This window comes from Eretmochelys imbricata, chromosome 9 (genome assembly GCF_965152235.1).
Source record: "Eretmochelys imbricata isolate rEreImb1 chromosome 9, rEreImb1.hap1, whole genome shotgun sequence".
In the NCBI taxonomy this organism is placed as follows: Eukaryota; Metazoa; Chordata; order Testudines; family Cheloniidae; genus Eretmochelys; species Eretmochelys imbricata.
The window spans coordinates 79,694,955-79,719,667 of NC_135580.1; the positions used below are offsets into that span (position 1 = coordinate 79,694,955).

Here is a 24,713-nt window from a genome sequence, read left to right on the forward strand (position 1 = left end):
GCCCTATCTGGAAGGAAAGGGGTGTTGTCCCTTTAAAGGCTCTCTTCAACTGGGGGGAGGGGAGAGGCGGTTGAAGGGAGAAAGAGAAGGACCGAAAGGACAGGAAGACTTTGGGAGCAATTTTTTGTACTATAGTAACTAAAATTAAAATGTGTATTTTAGGTAAGGGTGGTCTTTCGAAGGATTTATTTAAAAAACTATATGTCTGAAAATCCAAGCATTTAAGGCTAAAGATGAATACTCAGATTATGACAGGCTTCAGAGTAACAGCGGTGTTAGTCTATATTCGCAAAAAGAAAAGGAGTACTTATGGCACCTTAGAGACTAACCAATTTATTTGAGCATAAGCTTTTGTGAGCTACAGCTCACTCCATCGGATGCATGCAGTGGAAAATACAGTAGGGAGATTTATATCTACAGAGAACATGAAACAATGGGTATGTTACCATACACACTTAAGGAGAGTGATCACTTAAGATGAGCTATTGCCAGCAGGAGAGTGGGGGGGGGGGAGAGAGAAAAACCTTTTGTAGTGATAATCAAGGTGGGCCATTTCCAGCAGTTAACAGGAACGTCCCCTACCCCAACTGTCGTGGGGGGTGGGGGGAGAGGGGATGTGTTATACCAATAAAATAAAAACCAGCAGGATCTTATTAAAGGGACAAGGCAAAATGCCACATTTATTATAAATATAATAAAAGAAATATATATAAAACTCACACTGTTATATTGTTACTTATTCTTTACTTAACTATATATTCATTCATTCATACCAGTTCTGCATAGGGGTTATAGTTACCAGCCTAGAAGTTGCTCGTGACGGTGTACTGGCCAGGTAACCTGTACATGAGAGTGGAGCCGAGTCCGTGTCAGATGCGCATCCGATGCTCCTGAAGGGTAGTGGCAGAACTGGAGACTCAAAATTCTCAGTCCTTAGTGTCCATTTTTATAGGAATTTCTTCCTGTGCCAGTCCGTGGAATTTGCTTTGTCATATTGTTAGTCATGACGGCTCCAGGATGGCTGTCAGGTGCTCATCAGCTTTCTTCATCCTTTGAATTGCTCAGGTGGATCCCAGTTTGCCCTCTGGTGGGGTTCTCTGGTTGTCTCCACCTGGCGTCGTCTTCAGCCACTTGATATTAAATTCCTAGGCTGGCACTTCCCTGATTATTCAAAACCCACCATTCATTCACATACATTCTTTACTTTAATAAAAACACATTTCTTATTTCACTGAGTATTGTTATTTATTTGAGACTCCCTGTCTCTTAACATTCCTTCGGTATTGACTTTCTTTTAACATACAAAGGTGTTATTTATTTGAGACTCCCCGTTTAACATTCCTGATCCAAACTATAGAGGGTGGGAGTCTCTATGTGACATTTCTATGAGCGCCACTCCAATTCTCGGGCGTTACAAAAAAGCATGTCAATTTCCATCACAAAGTATCCATTCGCAAAGTAGAGCCAATTGAACATAACCATTTGAAAAAGTAAGGCTAATTGAGTGGTTTACATTTAGAAGCGTCAATCTCAATTTCAATCAAGGGAAAGCGTCAATACAGAGAAAGTAGAGTAAAGCTAAACCACTCAATTGACAAGCGTCAATCTTAATAACAAGTGAGGAAAAAGTATCAATTCAGAGAAAGCAGAGTCAATTGACTGCTTGCAAGGTACAGTTTGCAAGCTTTAATACAGAATTGTAAATCAATATTGCAGATTTACAATTTTGTCAAATAGAAGAATTATATTATAGGCAGAACCTAGGAGAATTACAAAATGTTATAAATGCAGATTTACAAATATTATAAATCAACATTGCAGATTTACAATTTATTATAAACAATCACAAATATTAAGAATATGCTTACAGATGTTCCTGTTAACTGCTGGAAATGGCCCACCTTGATTATCACTACAAAAGGTTCCCCCCCCCGTGCCCCCCCACTCTCCTGCTGCCAACAGAAGAGTGGGGTTTTTGTGTGCGTGTGGGGGGGGGGACGGACGGACCTGGATTTGTGCTGGAAATGGCCCACCTTGATTATCATACACGTTGTAAGGAGAGTGATCACTTTACATAAGCTATTACCAGCAGGAGAGTGGGGTGGGGGGAGAGAACCTTTTGTAGTGATAAACACCCATTTTTTCATGGTTTGTGTGTATTAAAATCATCATCTATATTTTCCACAGTATGCATCCGATGAAGTGAGCTGTAGCTCACAAAAGCTTATGCTCAAATAAATTGGTTAGTCTCTAAGGTGCCACAAGTACTCCTTTTCTTTTTGCGAATACAGACTAACACTGCTGTTACTCTGAAACCTGTTATTATGCAAGGCACTGCATTTAGCCGTATGGAGTGGAAATCTATCAACTGCATGAAAAAACTTGTACAGATACAGACAGACATCATCTTCCTTTCCAAATGCAAACAGATGGACATCGTACCAAAAGGACTGAAGGTAAAAAATCCATTACAATCTACATACCACACAGACTATGCTGACAGCTTGTGCCACACGCTCTCAAAGAAACTGTGGAACCACCTGATCAACATCCTCTACAGCAAACAGGGAAAGATAAAGAATGAGCTCTCAAAAATGGATACTCATTCATAAAAAACCAACGTTCCACACAAGCTTCCTCGTGGCTGGACTTTACTAAAACTAGACAAGCCATTTACAACACACTTTGCTTCTCTACAAAAGAAAAAGGACACTAAACTTTCTGAACTACTACATGCCAGAAGGGGCCACAGCATTGGTTCCCTCAACCTACCCAGCAATATTGTTAACCTATCCAACTATACTCTTAGGACAGCTGCTTCTGCTGTGCTATCTCGGGGCCTCTCCTTCTGCCCCTCCACCCCCATGAACATGATACAGTTCTGTGGTGACCTAGAATCCTATTTTCAACGTCTCCGACTCAAGGAATATTTCCAACACATCTCTGAACAACATACTAATCCACAGAGACCTCCCTACCAACACTACAAAAGGATTCTAGGTGGACTCCTCCTGAAGGTCAAGACAGCAGACTGGACTTCTACATAGAGTGCTTCTACTGACGTGCACGGGCTGAAATTGTGGAAAAGCAGCATCACTTGCCCCACAACCTCAGCCATGCAGAACACAATGCCATCGACAGCCTCAGAAACAACTCTGACATCATAATCAAAAAGGCTGACAAAGGAGGTGCTGTTGTCATCATGAATAGGTCGGAATATGAACAAGAGACTGCTTGGCAGCTCTCCAACACCACTTTCTACAAGCCCTCTGATAGTTACCAAAAGAAACTACAGCATTTGCTCAAGAAACTCCCTGAAAAAGCCCAAGATCAAATCCGCACAGACACACCCCTGGAACCCCGACCTGGGATATTCTATCTACTACCCAAGATCCATAAACCTGGAAATCCTGGGCGCCCCATCATCTCAGGCATTGGCACCCTGACAGCAGGATTGTCTGGCTATGTAGACTCCCTCCTCAGGCCCTACGCTACCAGCACTCCCAGCTACCTTCGAGACACCACTGACTTCCTGAGGAAACTACAATCCATCGGTGATCTTCCTGATAACACCATCCTGGCCACTATGGATGTAGAAGCCCTCTACACCAACATTCCACACAAAGATGGACTACAAGCCATCAAGAACACTATCCCCGATAATGTCACGGCTAACCTGGTGGCTGAACTTTGTGACTTTGTCCTTACCCATAACTATTTTACATCTGGGGACAACGTATACCTTCAAATCAGCGGCACTGCTATGGGTACCCGCATGGCCTCACAGTATGCCAACATTTTTATGGCTGACTTAGAACAACGCTTCCTCAGCTCTCGTCCCCTAACGCCCCTACTCTACTTGCGCTATATTGATGACATCATCATCTGGACCCATGGAAAAGAAGCCCCTGAGGAATTCCACCATGATTTCAACAATTTCCATCCCACCATCAACCTCAGCCTGGTCCAGTCCACACAAGAGATCCACTTCCTGGACACTACAGTGCTAATAAACGATGGTCACATAAACACCACCCTATACCGGAAACCTACTGACCGCTATTCCTACCTACATGCCTCCAGCTTTCACCCTGACCACACCTCAAGATCCATTGTCTACAGCCAAGCTCTGTGATACAACCGCATTTGCTCCAACCCCTCAGACAGAGACAAACACCTGCAAGATCTCTATCAAGCATTCTTACAACTACAATACCCACCTGCGGAAGTGAAGGAACAGATTGACAGAGCCAGAAGAGTTCCCAGAAGTCACCTACTACAGGACAGGCCCAACAAAGAAAATAACAGAACGCCACTAGCCGTCACCTTCAGCCCCAACTAAAACCCCTCCAACGCATTATCAAGGATCTACAACCTATCCTAAAGGATGACCCAACACTCTCACAAATCTTGGGAGACAGGTCAATCCTTGCCTACAGACAGCCCCCCCAACCTGAAGCGAATACTTACCAGGAACCACATACCACACAACAGAACCACTAACCCAGGACCCTATCCTTGCAACAAAGCCCGTTGCCAACTGTGCCCACATATCTATTCAGGGGACACCATTACAGGGCCTAATAACATCAGCCACACTATCAGAGGCTCATTCACCTGCACATCCACCAATGTGATATGTGCCATCATGTGCCAGCAATGCCCCTCTGCCATGTACATTGGTCAAACTGGACAGTCTCTACGTAAAAGAATAAATGGACACAAATCAGATGTCAAGAATTATTCATAAACCAGTTGGAGAACACTTCAATCTCTCTGGTCACGCGATTACAGACATGAAAGTTGCAATATTACAACAGAAAAACTTCAAATCCAGACTCCAGGGAGAGACTGCTGAATTGGAATTCATTTGCAAATTGGATACAATTAACTTAGGTTACCTTGCATAATGACTTAGCCACTCCCAGTCTCTATTCAAGCCTATTTCCCCTTGTTTTTTCCAACCCCTCCCAGCCCCCCCACCCCTTGTTCCTCAGACATTCTTGTTAAACCCTGGATTTGTGCTGGAAATGGCCCACCTTGGTTATCATACACTTTGTAAGGAGAGTGATCACTTTACATAAGCTATTACCAGCAGGAGAGTGGGGTGGGGGGGAGAGAAAACCTTTTGTAGTGATAAACACCCATTTTTTCATGGTTTGTATGTATAAAAACATCATTATATTTTCCACAGTATGCATCTGATGAAGTGAGCTGTAGCTCACAAAAGCTTATGCGCAAATAAATTGGTTAGTCTCTAAGATGCCACAAGTACTCCTTTTCTTTTTGCGAATACAGGCTAACACGGCTGCTACTCTGAAACCTGTCATCTTAAGTGATCACTCCTTACAGTGTGTATGATAACACCCATTTTTTCATGTTGTGTGTGTATATAAATCTCCTCACTGTATTTTCCACTTTATGCATCCGATGAAGTGAGCTGTAGCTCACGAAAGCTTATGCTCAAATAAATTGGTTAGTCTTTAAGGTGCCACTAGCACTCCTTTTCTTTTTACTCAGATTATGCATCTAAAAATCTATGCAAGGATTTTTTAGAGATGTGATTTTATAATCTTCAGCAATGTTCTAATGAAATATTTTAAAAGCAAATTTTAAACTAAGGTCTTGACAGTATATACCTGGGTGTTGGCAAATGCCTGTTAAATGGCTTCATTACCACTTGAATGGCTCTTTAACAGTTTCAGAGTTCTGCTAATAGGTCTGGCAGGCTTTTTCACTTTTAAGTTACTAGATCCCCTCCGGAGGAAGACTCAGCTGTGGGAGCCTGCACGAAGGGTCAGAACAAGGATAGGAAGAAATGGGAGGGTGGACACTAAGACCGAGGGGTGCCCCAAATTTTCAGGTGCCTTACGCAGCCGGGTATGCTGTGTATGCTTCAGGATGGCCCTGGTGGTGGTAGAAGCCACCTCACCTGCTTGTGTAATTTGTTTAACTACCATGATTCAACCCAATGTGACTATACCGAGTTGCACAAATAATTACATTTACATAACTAGATTTTATCATCAAACCAGAAATTTCCTTCTTATAACAACTCTTTAATATCTTCACAACCATTACCTTTTAACATTTCCACAACTCCCAGCCATTTACTTCACTCCAAATTCCCCCCGGCCCCCAACGGTAGTATTAATTTCTGCAAACAACTGCCTTTTACCCTGGGCTGTCTTTACTTCGGGATTGTTCAAAAAGGCATTAAAAATAACTTTTATCTCCAGGGTCACCCCTGGATCTTTTACTCTAAAAATTTCAGCAGAATCCAGCAGACTTCCAAAACCCAAACATTTTCCAAAAACAAACAAACATTTCACATAAATATCTAAAATGCCCTCCATTAAAACTTTGGCAAAACCAAAAGTGTGAGAGAGGGGGGTGGCGTGGAAAGCAACCAATTAACCTAGTGAAGTTATTTTAAAGTACAAGCTATGTCATAAATATAAAGGGAAGGGTAAACCCCTTTAAAATCCCTCCTGGCCAGAGGAAAACTCCTCTCACCTGTAAAGGGTTAAGAAGCTAAAGGTAACCTCGCTGGCACCTGACCAAAATGACCAATGAGGAGACAAGATACTTTCAAAAGCTGGGAGGAGGGAGAGAAACAAAGGGTCTCTGTCTGTCTATATGCTGCTTTTGTCAGGCATAGACCAGGAATGGAGTCTTAGAAATTTTAGTAAGTAATCTAGCTAGGTATGTGTTAGATTATGATTTCTTTAAATGGCTGAGAAAAGAATTGTGCTGAATAGAATAACTATTTCTGTCTGTGTATCTTTTTTGTAACTTAAGGTTTTGCCTAGAGGGATTCTCTATGTTTTGAATCTAATTACCCTGTAAGGTATCTACCATCCTGATTTTACAGAGGGGATTTCTTTAATTCTATTTACTCCTATTTCTATTAAAAGTCTTCTTGTAAGAAAACTGAATGCTTTTTCATTGTTCTCAGATCCAAGGGTTTGGGTCTGTGGTCACCTATGCAAATTGGTGAGGCTTTTTATCCAACATTTCCCAGGGAAGGGTGGGGGGGGGGTGCAAGTGTTGGGAGGATTGTTCATTGTTCTTAAGATCCAAGGGTCTGGGTCTGTAGTCACCTAGGCAAATTGGTGAGGCTTTTTACCAAACCTTGTCTAGGAAGTGGGGTGCAAGGTTTTGGGAAGTATTTGGGGGGAAAGATGTTTCCAAACAACTCTTCCCCAGTAACCAGTATTTGTTTGGTGGTGGTAGCAGCCAATCCAAGGACAAAGGGTGGAATATTTTGTACCTTGGGGAAGTTTTGACCTAAGCTGGTAAAGATAAGCTTAGGAGGTTTTTCATGCAGGTCCCCACATCTGTACCCTAGGGTTCAGAGTGGGGGAGGAACCTTGACAGGCTAACAGCAGCAAATTAAGCAAACTGAAGAGGAGAAGAAAAGGATATAGTTAGCTCTGAGCAAAGGATAGGGCTCCTTAAGTTTAAACACTTGGGAGCCCTTACCCCCAGGTTTTTATCCTGGCTCTGGGAGAAGAGTGGGGGTTGTTATCTGCTCCTGCAAACCCTGCTGTTTTTCACTTTGAAACTTTTTTTTTCCTCCACTCCCGTAGGACCAAGTCCCAGCTCCTCTCTCTTAAGGAGGTCTGTTAACTCTGCTTTTGGCTCCAAACCCTATTGTGCCAAATCATCTTTAACCACCCCAACGCTAATTTATAATCCTCCAGTAGCATTTGCTGAAGTAGCACCAAACTCGAAAGATTACTGGCAGCTTCCTGTAATACTGCCTTTACTTCAAACCCCTTACAAGCAGACTTAAGTGTCTCCTTTCCCTGGAAGGCATCCTATCCCCTCCTTCTGCTACCCATTTACCCAGGAGGGTGGGTTTCTCAGCCAGCCCCCATCCCTCTGGGTCGCCTAACACTGCTTCCAGTTCCTTTTTAAACTCATCCCAGGTTGACCCCCCATGCCTGTCATGGGGCCTGATTCTTTTGTATCCACTTATCCAAAAAGACCATTACCCCAGCTTGCAAGGACCCGCAACTGCCATCATGAGAGTCTGCCATAACCCCCTCCAAGCAGCTGCGTGATCTGTTGGGGAAGGAGACTTACCTGGCTGCCACTCACCTGTCCAATGTGATGTATCTGAGTCATGGCACCAAGATGTTAGAAGGCTCTCCATCAACCCTCTCACTTCCCTGGTTTTTTGTCATGCAGACAGCAAGCAGCAAAAGACCAGAAGTTCGAAGTGCAAACAATGCGATGTTTAGTGGGGTTAAGTTTCCAAGCAAGCACATTCTGAAGCCCTTCACGCCAGTCGGGCTTGTCTCTATATGCCGATAGAGTCTGTTCCCCAGTGTTCCCTTCCCAGCTCTGATGCCACAGAGCATTTACCCCGTGTCCTCCCTTCCCAGCTCTGATGCCGCAGAGCATTTACCCATGTCACGATGCTGCCCTTCGTGGGACACTTCTGAGAGTGTCAATTCAGGACAAATTGCTTAGAGCAGGGCAGTTACAGCCCAAAGCTGAAGTTTCTTTACTATTAAGGCAAACCAAACCAGCCAAATAGAGAGGACTTTGGTTTTACCCCACTGGCTAACCATAAGTCACACAAGCAATTCCCTTAGACACTCCAGTTTCCCAGTATCACCACCGGTGCCACTCGTTATGGGGATGAATGGTTATGAAAACCAATACCCCAGTAAAAGAAAAAGGTACTCCCAATCCCAAAGGACCAAGCCCCAGACCCAGGTCAATATACAAGTTAGATCTTACCCACAAATCATGCTGTTGCCAACCCTTTAGAATCTAAAAACTAAAGGTTTATTCATAAACAAAAGAAATATAGATGACAGCTAGAATTGGTTAAATGGAATCAATTACTTATAGTAATGGCAAAGTTCTTGGTTCAGGCTTGTAGCAGTGATAGAATAAACTGCAGGTTCAAATCAAGCCTTTGGAGTACATCCACAGCTGGGATGGGTCATTCAGTCCTTTGTTCAGAGCTTCAGTTTGTAGCAAAGTCCCTCCAGAAGTAAGAAGCAGGACTGAAGACAAGATGGAGGAGCTGCAGCAGCCTTTTATAGTCTCTTGTCATGTGGCCTTTCTTTCTTGGTTCCAAAGATAAGCATTCCAGCACATGGCATGAAAAATCCTTAGAGTTCTGTCCATAGGCATATCCTTGCATGCCTTGCTGCGTCAAAGGTATATCTGCCTTCTTTCAATGGATCAGTTGTATAGCTGATGGTCCTTAATGGGCCATCAAGCAGGCTAGGCAGTGCGGATACCAAATTGTCTGGGGTGTCACCCAGAAGCATATCACAAGTTTGAAATACAGACAGTATAGAGCCAATACTTATAACTTTAAATACAAAAATGATACCTGCACACAGATAGCATAATCATAACCAGCAAACCATAACCTTGTCTTAGACACCTTATTTGACCCCCTTCCCAGCTCTGATGCCACAGAGCCTTGCCTGTGTCCCTGTTCCCTATTCCCGTGTCCCACGCCCTGAGCAAGCATGATTCCAATTTCCCCTTCCACTTCCTGTTTGACCCCAGTTTATATAGTCATATTTGCAGCTATACCTTAACCAATCATTTTACTGAAATTTAACTAACCAATCCTAACATATTGTAACATAATTCTCTAACCAATTATATCCCACTACCCTAATTAATTTACACCTAGCAAAATGAATTATGCAGCAGACAGAAACAATTAGATAACCAGACAGATTAACAATAGAAAAGTGGGGGCCATAAAGATAAAACAATACAGAAATGAGGGTTTCACAGCCAGAACCATTGATAAGTGATTTCTTGCCAGACAGGATGCTTTCTTAAGATCTGTTTCTTTATCTGGTGGTGATGGGCATTATCAGGACAGGATTGTCTTCCTAACAGCCCAATACCACCTTATTTCAATGTGACTGGTTTGGAATGTGAGGATGTGACCCTAAGGCTGCCCCTGCTGCTTAGCCAAAGACCTTAGCCTAAGAACAAGGCTTCAGACTATCCTAGAGAGAGAAGGCCCATACACAGGTGGACCGTGATTTTGATTCTTTGTTTTATACCTCTATAATCAGCTAAGTGATAAACTACACCTAAGTTCTTAAAGTATAGACCTTTACAGGCAGGCCTGAATATCTATATTCTAACAGGTGAGTACCTTCGAAATGCTAATTATTCCAGTACTTTTGTAACTGTCCTTTAGATGCGAGACCTTTCACATTTGTATCTCTTTAATTGCTACTTGTTGGATATGCAGTGCCCCTGGCTGATGTTTAGGAGTAGCTGAATGGGGCCAATTTCTTGGTTTTGAAAAAACTTGGGTTTGTTTGTTTTGGTTTGCTTTTTAATTTTTCACATATCTTTGCTATGTCTGGATTTTGCTGGGAGCAGCAATCTAGTGCAGACCCAGCTGTTCTAATGCAATTTCAAACCAATCACATATGTCAGGAAATGTGGTTGTTCTTGCATCATTTCCAGTCTGAACAGGTTTGATTTCAATATCTGCACTTCCAGCTACTGATCTCTTTTGAAGCATGAATGTGTCTGGCTGCAGCAGTGGGGTTAAGCATTGTTCACCATCATATTTTAGATCCAGTTCCTTCACTTTTTCCCCCTCCAAGTTTCATTTCTTTTCTTGAGAACGGTTTTAAAAATCTAGAGCTACGAAACCTAGGTTTTAAAATGGAAACAGAAAATGCTGACAGTGTTTTTATTGGTGATGAGGACTTGGAAATGTGCAGGCTTGCTGGTACCAGCATGCTCCGGATGTGGGTAGGTTGGGTAGCAAAGGAGGAACATGAGATGAAGTAATTAAATTCTAGGACTGTAAAATCAGCACGTTTGTCATGCCTTTCATTATTCTGCAGGCAGGAAGGTGCATGTGCAAATAGCTCAGCTTGAGGGAATGTATCAAGCCGTCTAAGAGGGTAAAGAAGGCTAACTTCCCCTGCAGAGTATTATCACGCATGTGCTGGAGGTTTAGGTGTAACCCAAGTGCTGAGGGTGATCTTTCGCACAGGATATTTTGACACTTGATATTTTGAAAGTGGTCAGGCACCTCCCAGGGAAAAGGCAATGCTACATCTGCGCCTACTGATGGAATACAGCAGAGCATCAAAAAACTGTTGCAACAGACTTAGCTGGGGTGATGGGACCAGTGTGTGATGGGCGCTAGTGCACTGACAAGACATTTTGCACCTGATAGGAGAGAGGATCGTTTTGTGGAGATTGATAGGACCCACTTCATTTTTGCAACTTCCAGCAGATACAAAATATTAGCTATCTGATTTTAAAGCAATAAGGAAGGTCAAAAACATAAATATATAATTAATGCTAGTCAGCATAGTTTCATGCAAGGTAGGTCTTGTCAAACAGGATAGGATTAGAGGTCTGGTTGATAAAGGCAATTGTGTGAGATAGTGTATATATACACAAAGATTGGTGAGGTAGTGAATAACGAGGAGGATGGATTACTATTTCAGAGGGATCTGAATCACCTGGTTAACTGATCACAATCCAACAAAGTGTGTTTTAATACAGCTATATGGTAGGTAATACCTCTGGGTTCAAAGGATGCAGGTTATACCTACACAATGAGAGACTATTTTGGAAAAAAGTGATTCAGAAAAGGACTAGAGGGTCATTATAGATAATCACCTCACTGTTAACTCTCAGTGCAATGCTGTGTCAAAAAGGATAAATTTGAGATCCTTGGATATTTAAAAAGGGGACTATCAAGTAGAAGTAGGGATGTGATCTTGCATCTGTATACAACATTAGTAAGATCGCTACCAGAATACTATCTCCAGTTCTGATGTCCACACTTCTGGAAGGCTGAGGAAATACTGGAGAGAGTTCAAAGGAGAAGCAAAAAATGATCCCCGGGCTAGAAAACAAGCCTTTGATATGAGGTTGAAGGAGCTCAGTCTATTCAGGTTGCTGAAGAGAAGGTTGAGAGGTGACTTGATCACTGTGTGTAAGCACTTACACATGGAAGAGACATTTGATTGCGGAGCGGGGGTCATGTTTCAAAGGCATAACAAGATCCAATGTCTGGAAGATGAAGTTAGATAAATTCAGCCTTAAAATAAGACATAATTTCCTAGTTTTGAGGCTAATTAAACATTGGAACAGTTTAGTGTAGCTGAGGCTTGGCCTGTCATGAGTGAGTAACAGACGTGGGGAGCACTTCTTGGAAGATAGAATTAGGGAGGGAAACAGATCATTAGGCTGAAAACAGAACATTTATGCAACGCAGATAAGTAAATAGGTTAGTAGGCTAAAAGACTGAAAGTCTGAGCCAGCTTAGATAAGAGGGAACCATTTACTACAAACAAGATAACAATGGACAAGATAAATTAGGAATGAGCGCGGACAATGGGTGGACAGCACATGCTGCACAGGGATTGGTTCTTGCAAAGCAACCAATCCAAAAGATGTGATGCAATGTATAGTAAGTGCAATAAGATGTGTAAATGTATACAAAGGGAATATAACTGTGTAACTTTGGATCTGTGATGTATCCTGCATCCACCCTTTGCTTTTGAGTCTGACCATCTCAGCATAGTATTGCTGAATGCCAAATAAAGATACCAGAGTAACGAAGTCTGGAGTACAAGTGAGTTCTTGAGAAGTCCAGTGGAAAAAGGTCTCGGAGGGAATCCCAACACTTACCAGGTGAGGTGGTGGACTTACCTTCTCTCCTGTCAAAGACTCCAAGCATTGGTATCTTTTAAAAACATATGACTTAATCCAGCTTCTGGGGAAATTCGATGACCTCTCTGTGGTTGGGAAGGAGGGGGTGGCCTGGCAGACTGGATGGTGGTGACTGTCCTTTCTGGGCTTGGAACCTGTGAATCTGAATCCTCCTGTTCATCCTCTACCTTCAGGAGCCAAGTGGAGAATGGAACCGCTTGCATTGCCCTCAGCATACTTATAACACTTGCAGGTATTCATTAAGATAATGTCTATCATTAAATCTAATGCTTCAGGGCTTCAGCCAGTAGGTGGTCAGGAAGGAAATTTGCCCCCCAATGCTCAGTTGGCTACATGTCTAGGAACTGGTTTGTTTCCACCTTCCTCTGAAGTATCAGAGATTGGCCACAGCAGGAGATAGAACACCATATAGGGTGAATTAGAGAGTCCTCTTTCCAGATGCCTGGCTTGTGGGTCTTCCTTACACACTCAGGATCGTACTGACCTCCAGATCTGGGGTCAGGGGATTTTTCTCCCAGATCAGATTTGCAGGGACTCTAGGGTTTATAAAAAGAAAAGGAGTACTTGTGGCACCTTAGAGACTAACCAATTTATTTAGGGTTTATAAGTCTTCCTCTGCAGCATGAGGCATGGTTTGCATGCTGGTGTCATCTGGGAATGTCTCGTCTAATCAGTTCCCTGCCATTGCAGTGCCGTGGGCATTGGTGGCACCTTGGTCTCTCCCGTTCTCAGCCTGTGACATGCAACTTCCGAGGCAGAGGGAGAGCCAGGAACTGAATATGTACAAAGGTTCAGAAAAGAAAGAAGAGACAAACTAACCCCAAAGACTGTCAGTCCAAAGAAAAGGTGTAGTATGAGAAACATATTTGCAAATACTCTTTTGAAATAAGAGACTTAGCAATGGTATTAAGCCCTGTGGAAAAAAATGCAAAATTCTTGGGAAGGACTTCTTGAGGTGATTGAGGTAGATGAAGATACATATCATGTTAAAAAGTCACATGGTAATGCTGTCCCACACCCGGTACATGTAAACAGACTTAAAGCAGGGATGACAGGGATCTCAGCAGGGATGACAGGGTAAACATCTGCTGCTCAGATGGGGAAATGGAGGCATGCTGCCTCTTTGAGCTGATGGCTGAACGCCAAACTGACTCAACTCTGGAAAGCATTGATATCTGCAGTGCCTTAACTCCATCTGAAAGGGCAGAGCTGTTGTCAGTGTTGCAAGAACACAAAGAGGTGTTTTCTAACAAGCCAGGGAAGACACACTTGCTGACTCAAAATCATTACAGAAGAACCACAGCCGCCTGCCAGCAGACTCTACAGAGCCATTGGCAAGGTGCAGGAACAAATTCATATAGAAATAGAAAGTGTGTTAGAACTGGGAGTAATTTAAAGAGTCTGACAGCTCTTGGGTGTTACCTGTGGTCTTGGTACCTAAGAAAGACAACATGGTAAGGTTCTGTGTTGAGTATAGAAAACTCAATGCTGTCACCGAACCAGATGTGTATCCCATGACTAGAACTGATGATATGCCGGGCATTTTAAGCAAAACGAAATATCTGAATTCACAATGTTACCATTTGGGTTAATTAATGCAGGAGCCACCTTTCAAAGGCTGGTCCACCAAGTGTTAAATGGTTTGCGGAACTTTGCAAAGGCGTACGTCAACAACATCGGAGAGTTTAGCAATACTTGGACTGATCACAAAAAATACTTTAGAATTGTGCCGTCAAAGCTCAAAGAAGCAGGCCTAACTATAAAAGCCTCCAAATGTAAAATTGGATCAGCCAGAGTTCCTTATTTGGGACACTGGGTAGGGGAAGGTCAAATATCCCCTGATCCCTGGTAAGTTGAAGCCATTGTAAAATTGCCTATACCCCCATCCAAAAAAACAGGTCCAGTCTTTCATAGATCTGGTAAATTATTACAGAAGGTTTGTGTGTCTGTTCAGTGACATTGTATCTGCAAGCACAGATCTATGTAAAAAAACCCAAAGCTGTATGGACAAAGGCATGGCAAGAGGGTTTTGATAAGGTAAAAAAAATCTTGTCTAAAAAGCCTATTCTAGCCAGTCCAGATTTTGACAAGGTGTTTGAACTGTGTACCGCTACATCAGACACTGGATTAGGGGCTTACAGGAGTTTAATATGGAAATTGTGTCTATAAAGGAGGGAAAAAAACATGGTGGCAAATGCCCTACCCAGGAAAGAGGGTCTTGACCTGGTGTCTCCAGGTCAGCCAGTGGCTAACCCTTCTGCAGCTTTGTAAAGCGGGAAATGTGACAGAATATGCCCCTGTGTTCGGTATGCCTTGTGAGGTATCATTTAAATACCTCATAATTTGATGATCAGTAATAGCATGGCAAAATGCAATAGCAGCATTATCTGTGCAGTTATAAACAAGCTGAGATCATGACTAAACATATGTTTTCCAGATAAACTTAGGGAGTGGTCAAACCAGTTCCTCAGAGTCAAAGGGCAAGCTGATGCCTTAGCCAGGTGTAAAAAGGGCTGATGGACCATTACCTGCGAAGTGGCCATCTTTGGCAGGAAAGGGGTCAGGGGCAAAAATCTACATCTTAGAAAAGAAACAGCATGGAGTTTCCTTCCACACAGACTGCCTGTTACCTTGCTCCCAGCTGGAAATTCTTCTCAAAGGGTGGACAGGACTCTCTCTCTCTCTCTCTCTCTCTCTCCCTCCCTATTCCCTCTGCCCATCACATTCTCTGCACCTGAAAAGACAAAGGAAGCAGCTGATGGACCCTGGGAGAGGGGTCCTGACCTAAAGAATTTGGTCAGTAAGACTGCTGAAAGCAGGTGGTGAGAGAATTTCTCTTTGACTCTCATATAGTTTAAGTCAGGCACCAGAAAGAGTTTTATCTTTATTTTTCTTGTAAGCATTTCTCACTTTTATTACTTGGACTCGCTTAAAATTGATCTCTTTGTAGTTGTATTGTTTTATCTAATCCTGTGTGTTTAAATTGAAATAACTGGATAACTATTTTAAAATAATAAGCTGACATATTATTTCCTTAAAGGAATAACACACTTAATATATTTGTACTGTCCAGGAGAGTACTGGGCAATACAGGACTTACATTTCTGGGGGAAGATCCAGGACGGAGGGTGAGGCGGACGTTGGGGTCACTCTGCAGCATAACCAAGACTGGTACGAGCCAAGGTGTGGCTGGCTGGCTGGCTGGCTGCAGCACACACAGACATAGCTGGGAGTGACTTACATGCTGGAGGATGTTCGTGAGCAGTCCAGGCTAGAGGCTATAGCAGCAGGGCATTGTAAAGGGTACCCCAGGTTACAGGGCAGGGGTGATGCAGCTACTCCTTAATCTGGATTGTGCCCTGGTATGTCACACTATGATATACAGGAGATCAGACTATATTATCCCTTTTGGCCTTAAAACTCTATGAAGCTATTAATGGTGAATTATTTGCATGGTGGACATGTAAGGGACAAAATAATACATTACAGTGATATTGCAAAACACAATCAGACTGCAGGGTTTTCCAGAGGGCAACTGAAAATCATGACTGGGTAATGTATTGCCACGTGATAATTTCTGGAGTGTTGAAAGCTTACAGGAAGGTGTTGCATGCTCATGTCTTTGCAATTCCAGTTAGAGTACCATTTTCTGGAGTCACTCTGGGGCAAGGTGCAGACCTATTATTATTTTTTAAAAGAACCTATTTGATCTCTGTGAAGGAGCGCCATCACAGCAGCAGCACCCCCCTCCAGGAATGGGGAGGGGCCGCAAAGACACAGCGATGAACATGAAAATGGAGATTGAGAATAGAGGTTCAATAAAAGGGAACCGGGGGGATACTGAGCGGAGAATCCCAGACAACGCCCACTGCTCCAAAGAGATGTGGAAAAGAGCTCACCCGTCTGATAATTGGGATCAGTGGGCAGAAATCCTCCAAAGCAACAAGAGGCTCACCTCCTCATCTGAGGCCTCGTGCGAATGAAATCCTGTTACGAGGCAGACGAGTGGTGCAGCAAGCTTCCCCCAGATAACAGCATTTTGATTCCCACTGAGTTGGAAATGACTGAAATGCAGATGTTATGTGCAGTGGTGGTGTAGCTGTGTCAGTCCCAAGATATTAGAGAGACAAAGTGGATGAGGTAATATCTTTTATTAGTCCAACTTTTGTTGGTGAGAGAGACAAGCTTATGAGCTTACACAGAACTGTTCTTCAGGTCTAGGAAACTTACTCAGAGTCACAGCTAACTACAAGATAGAACAGATTGTTTAGTGTAAGTAGTTAACACATATTTCAAGGGATCATTCAAGGTGCAGTGGCTTGTTAATACCCCTCCAGTCACAGGGAGAAAAGGGAGGGGGAAGCAGCTGGGAGGGATAGTTGTAATAAGCCATAAATCCAGTGTCTCTCTTCAGTCTACCATTGTTTGTGTCTAGCAAAATCATGACTTTAGGCTCCTAGGCTCATCTTTTGAATGTGTGTGTGCAGGTTTCTTTGAAGATGAGGACTGAGAATTCAGATATAGAGTTATTGCTTTGTGACTCTATTTCAAGTGGTCCAGTTGGTAGCAAGCCATCGTCTGTGTGATTAAAAACCACCACTACAGTTCAGTTCGTTCAGCAGAGAGGTTTAGAAGGGAACGGGGTTGTGCAGCTGTCCCTCTAAGTCAGGCTTTAGGCACACTGGCCTGGGTGCAGTGTGAGCAGGAGTGAAAGTAAGATAAAAAACCTTTGATAAAAGCGTGTCGGTGCTTTAATGTCGGCTGCGTACGGGCCAGTACCAGCGGCCACTTCTTACCAGTTCGCTGTACCGGTCCACTTTCACCTCTGAGTGTGAGAGAATGCTGCAGTGGAGCTGTCTACACTATTCATTTTCTGTAGATGCACAGAGGATTTCAGTCTCCAGGGGCCGTCAGTCTGGAACCTCGCACAAGCTCACCTACACCATACCACGCTATATACACAGCTCCTTCCTCTGGGTCCCAGTGCACTGAAGAGTCAAGTTTTAAAGTGAACTCCACATATCATTAAGTTAAACCAAATGCAATGGTCCAAGTGTGGTGCTTCTGAACAAGCACAGTCCTCCAGGTGATCAAAATGAGAGGATTGGGCCTCAGCTACTCTCACCAAATGGCTGATTTTCAGGGAAGAAAAATGTCCCATTGTCTCTCACCATCCTGCGCAGAGCTGGAATGATCCATTGTTTGCAGTTCAGAGACCAGTCTGAGCTCAGCTTTAGTGAAGACCACTTAATAATGACGCCAGGCAGACAATTTGTGGCAGGGTCTGAATTATGGTACATTACGCTTAGGTTAACCCTCTAACCCCAACTGAAAAGGGCCAATGTACTCCAGCAGCTTCTGGTTTTGTGTACAGCAGGGTATTATCCTGAATTCCCTGTAGACCCCCAAACATGCCTAACGTAATCAGTGAGAGATTGCCTAAGGAGTGCAAGGGTTAGATGATAGATGGCTACTGTTCTCTGCTCTCTTTCCATTCAGGCAAGCCAGGAGGGTGCAGATTATTGAACCCTCTCCCCCAGACAAGAACTAAGGGTACTGACCTTACCCCTCCAATTGTCCCAAGTAGTAGATGGTGCTGGTCACACTTTATATTACGGGCACATTTATAAATAGCTTATAAAGGCATAATAAATTATTAAAAGATGTGTTAATAAATGGTTCATCATTTGTTATAGTGCCCAACTGGTCAATAGATTGTCCATAGCCATGATTTCTAATCATCTGTAATACCTTTTACTGATGTGTTTATAGCCAGTTATAGCACATATTTCTCCTGTTTGTAACATGGTAAGAGCATCTATTAATCATTTATTAACCTATTATTAAATGTACCCTTACTATAGTGTGACCAAAATACCTATTTAATGGAATGGGGAACCTGTCATAAATCTTCCCAAAGAATATATGTATATATGTTTGTACAGCACCTAGCATGATGGAATTACTATCTTGGTGAGACCTTCATCCTAAAAATATTAATGTACCAAGACAATCTGAGATGCTGCATGAATTTGAACATCAGACACTAATGATTGGCTCTGCCTGCAAATATTAAGAAATCTTGTAATGTTAGGTTCAAATGACTGTGTAGTTACTTTGTAATTTGATTTTAGTTAAAACAAAAAAGAAGTTTGGATGCTGTAGAAATCCTTCCCTCTCTATAATATCTGCACGTATCTATAACTGTGGTCACAACAGAGGCATCTGGTTGGGAGGCTGGTGAATTTCAGCTTTCTCTGGGCAATCATTTCTGCTATTTGCTAACAATACAAGGCACGGTTTTCTAAAATTCCCCAGCTCTGTGGGGAATGGGTCACTAAAACCCACAATTGCCTCATTAAGAATACAAGTCTCTTTCCTTCCCCAGCAGCAATGATGTGGAGCCAAAAGTCGTAGTCTTCTCTTTTCAGCATAGACATGTCACAAGAGAAGAGGAAAGGAAGGGATAGAACTTCCCTGAATCCTAACTCATGATGTACTTAGCAGTGGGGGAACACACCCAAGTATGAGTAAGTCCAGAGCAGAGAGCTAGAAACGCAAATCAAATGTTCTTTTCATCAGCATTTTTCATTCTTTTTCAGAACATGACCCCACATTTCAGTCATCTGCACCCTACCTGCTATCTCTGCATCCCAGAATGCTTTGTGACTGATTAAATGGTGCTCTCCAGAATAGGAGCTAGGCCCCATGGTGCTTCCAAAGAATCGCTGTGATCCCAGCACCTGATGCAATGGCTAATATGGCATCTGCTGGAGTCTGAAAAAAACCACCTGTTTCCAGGGCAGTGCAGACAAATCTGCTTCAGCAGGTGACCAGAGACTGGGCATGAGGCTGGCTCACAATGCTCTCAGAGAGCTGCCAGCAACTTGCTTTAACCCCCAAGCAGGGTTGGCCTTACCATGAGGTGAACTGAGGCGGCTGCCTCAGGTGCCAGACTGTGGAGGGGTGCCACTAGGACCCAGAGTGTAAAAAATTGTGTCTGCTGCTGGTGCATATGTATTCTCTCTGCTCTAGATGCACAGAGATGGTGGAGTGCTGTGCTGGACTAAGGGGGGCACAAGAGACATAACAGGCAGGCAGGAGAAAAGGTGAGAGGGAATAACAGAAAGCAGCGGGAGCTGCAGGGAGAGAGAGGAGGAGGAGCCTCTTCTGTACCTCTCTAGCACTCTCAGGAGCCTGGACTGATTAACACCAGCTTCTCAGGCCATGTCTCCACTACAAAAGTACTCCGATTTTAGAGAAGTCGATTTTTGGGAACAGATTGTATAAAGTCGAGTACATGCGTCCACACTAGGCACATTAATTCAGCAGTGTGCGTCCACAGTACCGCGGCAAGCATCGACATTCCGAGCAGTGCACTGTCAGTAGTTATCCCACTGTTCCCGCAGTCCCCGCTGCCTATTGGAATTCTGGGCTTCCAATGCCTGGTGGGGCCAAAAATTTGTGGTGGGTGGTTATGGGTAAATGTCATCAGTCAACCCTCCCTCCCTCCATGACAGCAATGGCAGACAATCATTTCACGCCCTTTTCCCTGGATTGCCTGAGCAGACACCATAGCACAGCCAGCATGGAGCCCGTTCAGCTCACTGCAGCACTGTAAACACCTCGTACATTATCGTGCAGTTTTTGCAGAGCCAGCACCTGAAAAACCAGGTGAGGAGGCGACGGCAGCATGGTGATGAGGACATGAACACAGATTTCTCTAAAACCGTGGTCCCCGGCAATTTGGAGATCATGGTGTTAATGGGGCAGACTCATGCCGTGGAATGCCGATTCTGGGCTCCGGAAACAAGCACAGAGTGGTGGGACCGCATAGTGTTGCAGGTTTGGGATGATGCCCAGTGGCTCCAAAACTTTCGCATGCGTAAGGGCGCTTTCATGGAACTTTGTGACTTGCTTTCCCCTGCCCTGAAGCGCAAGAATACTAAGATGAGAGCAGCCCTCACAGTTCACAAGCAACTGGCAATAGCCCTGTGGAAGCTTGCAATGCCAGGCAGCTACCGGTCAGTCGGTAATCAATTTGCAGTGGGCAAATCTACTGTGGGGGTTGTGTGATGCAAGTAGCCAACACAATCATTGAGCTGCTGCTATCAAAGCTAGTGACTCTGGGAAATGTGCAGGTCATAATAAATGGCATTGCTGCAATGGGATTCCCTAACTGTGGTGGGGCTATAGACAGAACGCATATCCCTATCTTGGGACCGGACCACCAGGGCAGCCAGTACATAAACTGCAAGCGGTACTTTTCAATGGTCCTGCAAGCACTGGTGGATCACAAGGGATGTTTGACCAACATCAACATGGGATGGCCAGGAAAGGTTCATGACGCTCTCACCTTCAGGAACTCTGGTCTGTTTAAATGGCTTTAGGAAGGGATTTACTTCCCAAACCAGAAAATAACTATTGGGGATGTTGAAATGCCTGTAGTTATCCTTGGGAACCCAGCCTACCCCTTAATGCCCTGGCTTATGAAGCCGTACACAGGCACCCTGGACAGTAGTAAGGAGCTATTCAACTATAGGCTGAGCAAGTGCAGAATGGTGGTAGAGTGTGCATTTGGACATTTAAAGGGTCGCTGGCGCAATTTACTGACTCACTCAGACCTCAGTGAAACCAGTATTCCCATTATTATTGCCGCTTGCTGTGTGCTCCACAATCTCTGTGAGAGTAAGGGGGAGACATTTATGGTGGGGTGGGAGGTTGAGGCAAATCGTCTGGTTGCTGAATATGCGCAGCCAGACACCAGGGCGGTTAGAAGAGCACAGCAGGAAGCACTGCGCATCAGAGAAGCTTTGAAAACCAGTTTCATGACTGTCCAGGGTACTGTGTGACACTTCTGTTTGTTTCTCCTTGATGAAAACCCACCCCCTTGGTTGCCTCTAAATTCCCTGTAAGCCACCTGCCCTCCCCCCTTCAATCACTGCTTGCTTGCAAAGGAAATAAAGTAACTATCATTTTAAAAACATGCATTCTTTATTAATTGATTATTAAAATACAGAGATAACTCACAAGGTAGCCAGGTGGGGTGTGGGAGGAGGGTAGGAGGGAAAGAAAAGGCCACTTCAAAACTTGTTGAATGATAGCCTTCTGTTGCTTGGGCTGTCCACTGGGGTGGAGTGATTGGGTGCCTGGAGCCACCCCTCCCCGCGTTCTTGGGGGTCTGGGTGAGGGGGTAATGGAACTTGGGGAGGAGGGAGGGCAGTTAAAGAGGGGCTGCAGCAGCAGTCTGTGATCCTGCTGCTGTTCCTGAACCTCCACCAGACGCCAGAGCATGTCTGTTTGATCCCGCAGTAGCCCCAGCGTTGCATCATGCCTCCTCTGATCTTCCTGCCACCACCTCACTTCACGTTCATCGTCTGCTTTCCTGTACTCTGCTACATGTTCTGCTGAGCTCTGTCAGTGCCGGACGACTGCATGAGCTCAGAAAATATTTCATCGCGCGTGCGTTTTTTTCACCACCTTATCTGAGATCGCCTTTGGGACGGAGGAGGGAGGCTTGAAACATTTGCAGCTGCTGGAGGAAAAAAAGGGAGTGAAGTATTTAAAAAGATACATTTTACAGAACAATGGCTATACTCTTTCACGGTGAACAATGCTATTCACGTTACAGAGCACGTGTGATTTTGGTACAAGGTCGCATTTTGCATCTTTTATCAAGTGCCTGCGGCTTTGGGGTGAGAGATCCCACACGCAGGGCCGGGCAACAGAATTCGGCTTGCAGGCGGCCATGGTAAGCCACAGTCTTTTGGCTTCTGCAACCTTCATAACAGCAGCGCCCTCCTTTCCCATACCAAGCAAAGCCCATTGAGTTGGCCATTTAGTGCTGCGGTTTTCCTGTCTACGTGCAGCAGAAACCAAACTAACCCCCCCCCCCATTCAATTATCTGGGATGATCACTTTACCCCTCCCCACACTATGTGGCTGGTATCATGGAAGATCCCTGCTAGCCAAATGCGAACAGCTCAGCACCAATGCCCCCCTCCCCCCAACCATGTGGCTAACTGTGGGGAGGATTTCTTTTCAGCCACAGGCAAACAGGCCAGTAGGAATGGCCACCTCTGAATGTCCCCTTAATTAAATTCCCCTATTTCAACCAGATTACCATGAATGATATTACTCTCCTGAGGATAACACAGAGAGAGAAAGAATGGATGTTGCTTGAATGCCAGCAAACACCGGGACCATACGCTGCCAGGCTTTGTCATGCAATGATACCAGATTACTTGCTACTAGCATGGCATGGTAAAGTGTCCTACCATGGAGGATGGAATAAGGCTGCTCTCCCCAGAAACCTTCTGCAAAGGCTTTTAGAGTACCTTCAGGAGAGCTTCATGGAGATGTCCCTGGAGGATTTCCAGTCCATCCCCAGACATGTTAACAGACTTTTCCAGTAGCTGTACTGGCCACGAATGCATCCCAAGTCCTCAGGGCTAATTAATCATTAAAAAACACTTGCTTTTATAACATGTATTATATTTAAAAAGGTACACTCACCAGAGGTCCCTTCTCTGACTTGGTTGGTTTCAGAGGGTATTTCAGTCAGGTTGATAAAAAGATCCTGGCTGTCAGGGAGAACAGCGTGCTGTGTGCTATCCTCAAGCTCGTCCTCTTCCTCCTCATCTTCCCTGTCCACAAAATCCTCAGGCATGGCGGAGAGTACCCCATCATCGGAGTCCATGGACAGGGGTGGGGTAGTGGTGGCAGCCCCCCCCTTAGAATTGCATGCAGCTCAGCGTTGAAGCAGCATGTCTAGGGCTCTGTCCCGGAGCATCCGTTTGATTCTTTGGTTTTCTGGTACGCTTGTCCGAGCTCCTTAAGCTTCACACAGCACTGTGTTGTGACCCTGCTGTAGCCTCTGTCCCTTATGGCCTCAGAGATTTTTTGAAATGTTTTGGCATTTCATCTTTTGGAACGTAGTTCTGATAGCATGGATTCCTCTCCCCGTACGGCGATCAGACCCAGTACCTCCCGTTCAGTCCATGCTGGAGCTCTTTTTCAATTCTGGGGCTGCATGGTTATCTGTGCTGATGAGCTCTGCATGATCACCTGTGCTGATGAGTTCACCTGGCCAAACAGGAAATGAGATTCAAAAGTTCCCAGGGCTTTTCCTGTACACCAGGCCAGTGCATTCCAGTTCAGAGTGCTGTCCAGAGCGGTCACAATGGTGCACTGTGGGATAGCTCCCAGAGACCAATACCTTCGAATTGCATCCACACTAACCCTAATTCAAAACAGCAATGTCGATTTCAGCGCTAATCCCCTCATTGGGGAGGAGTACACAAATCAGTTTTAAGAGCCCTTTATATAAAAAAAATGGCTTTGTTTTGTGGACGGGTGCAGAGTTAATTCGATGTAATGCTGCTAAATCCGACATAATCTCATAGTGTAGACCGGGCCTCAGGGAGCTTCCTGTTTCCTGCTGCTTCCCTGAATCTACTTGAGGAGAACAGGCAGTCAGCTGAAGTAGTAAGAGCCAGGTAGGCCCTTAAGACAGTGATATCTTCCCTCACTCAGGCCCTGCTACCAGCCTGCTTATTTGTCCCCTTCAATTAAGTGTTGAGAGCCACTATAGCTGGCACAGAACAGCAGTCATGAGTGAAAGAAGAAAACACCCCTCTGGGCAGCATTCAGAAAAAGAAAGAAAGCAAAAGAAGCTTTTCTGTCTAAGCAGGAAGGAGCTCTCCTGAGATACATAGACACAAATGTTCACGGTGAGCCTTCTGGCCCCAGTGAGGATGTGAGTGGTGAGGAGATGCCTGATCTTCCAGTTAGTCAGAGTGCAGATGACCTGGCAGCTACTGCAGCATCCATATCTCCATCCCAAATGGATGTAACCACGCACATTCCTGAAGAAAAGAGTAGATCAGAATAGAGCGTGGTGGAGGCGCAAGAAACAGCTGCTGCTGAGTTTAGTTCCTTAAGTCTAGATGATCCAGGGCTGTGGACCCACTTGAGCAGTAGCCTGAGGGACTTCCTTGTAC

General features: G+C 44.4%; 1 protein-coding gene across 1 annotated transcript in view; it reads left to right on the plus strand.

Moving 5' to 3' along the window:
- VSIG4 (V-set and immunoglobulin domain containing 4) overlaps nt 1–24,713 on the plus strand; it is a 48,393-nt gene that overhangs the window by 4,424 nt on the left and 19,256 nt on the right. The gene's annotated exons all lie outside the window — the stretch shown is intronic.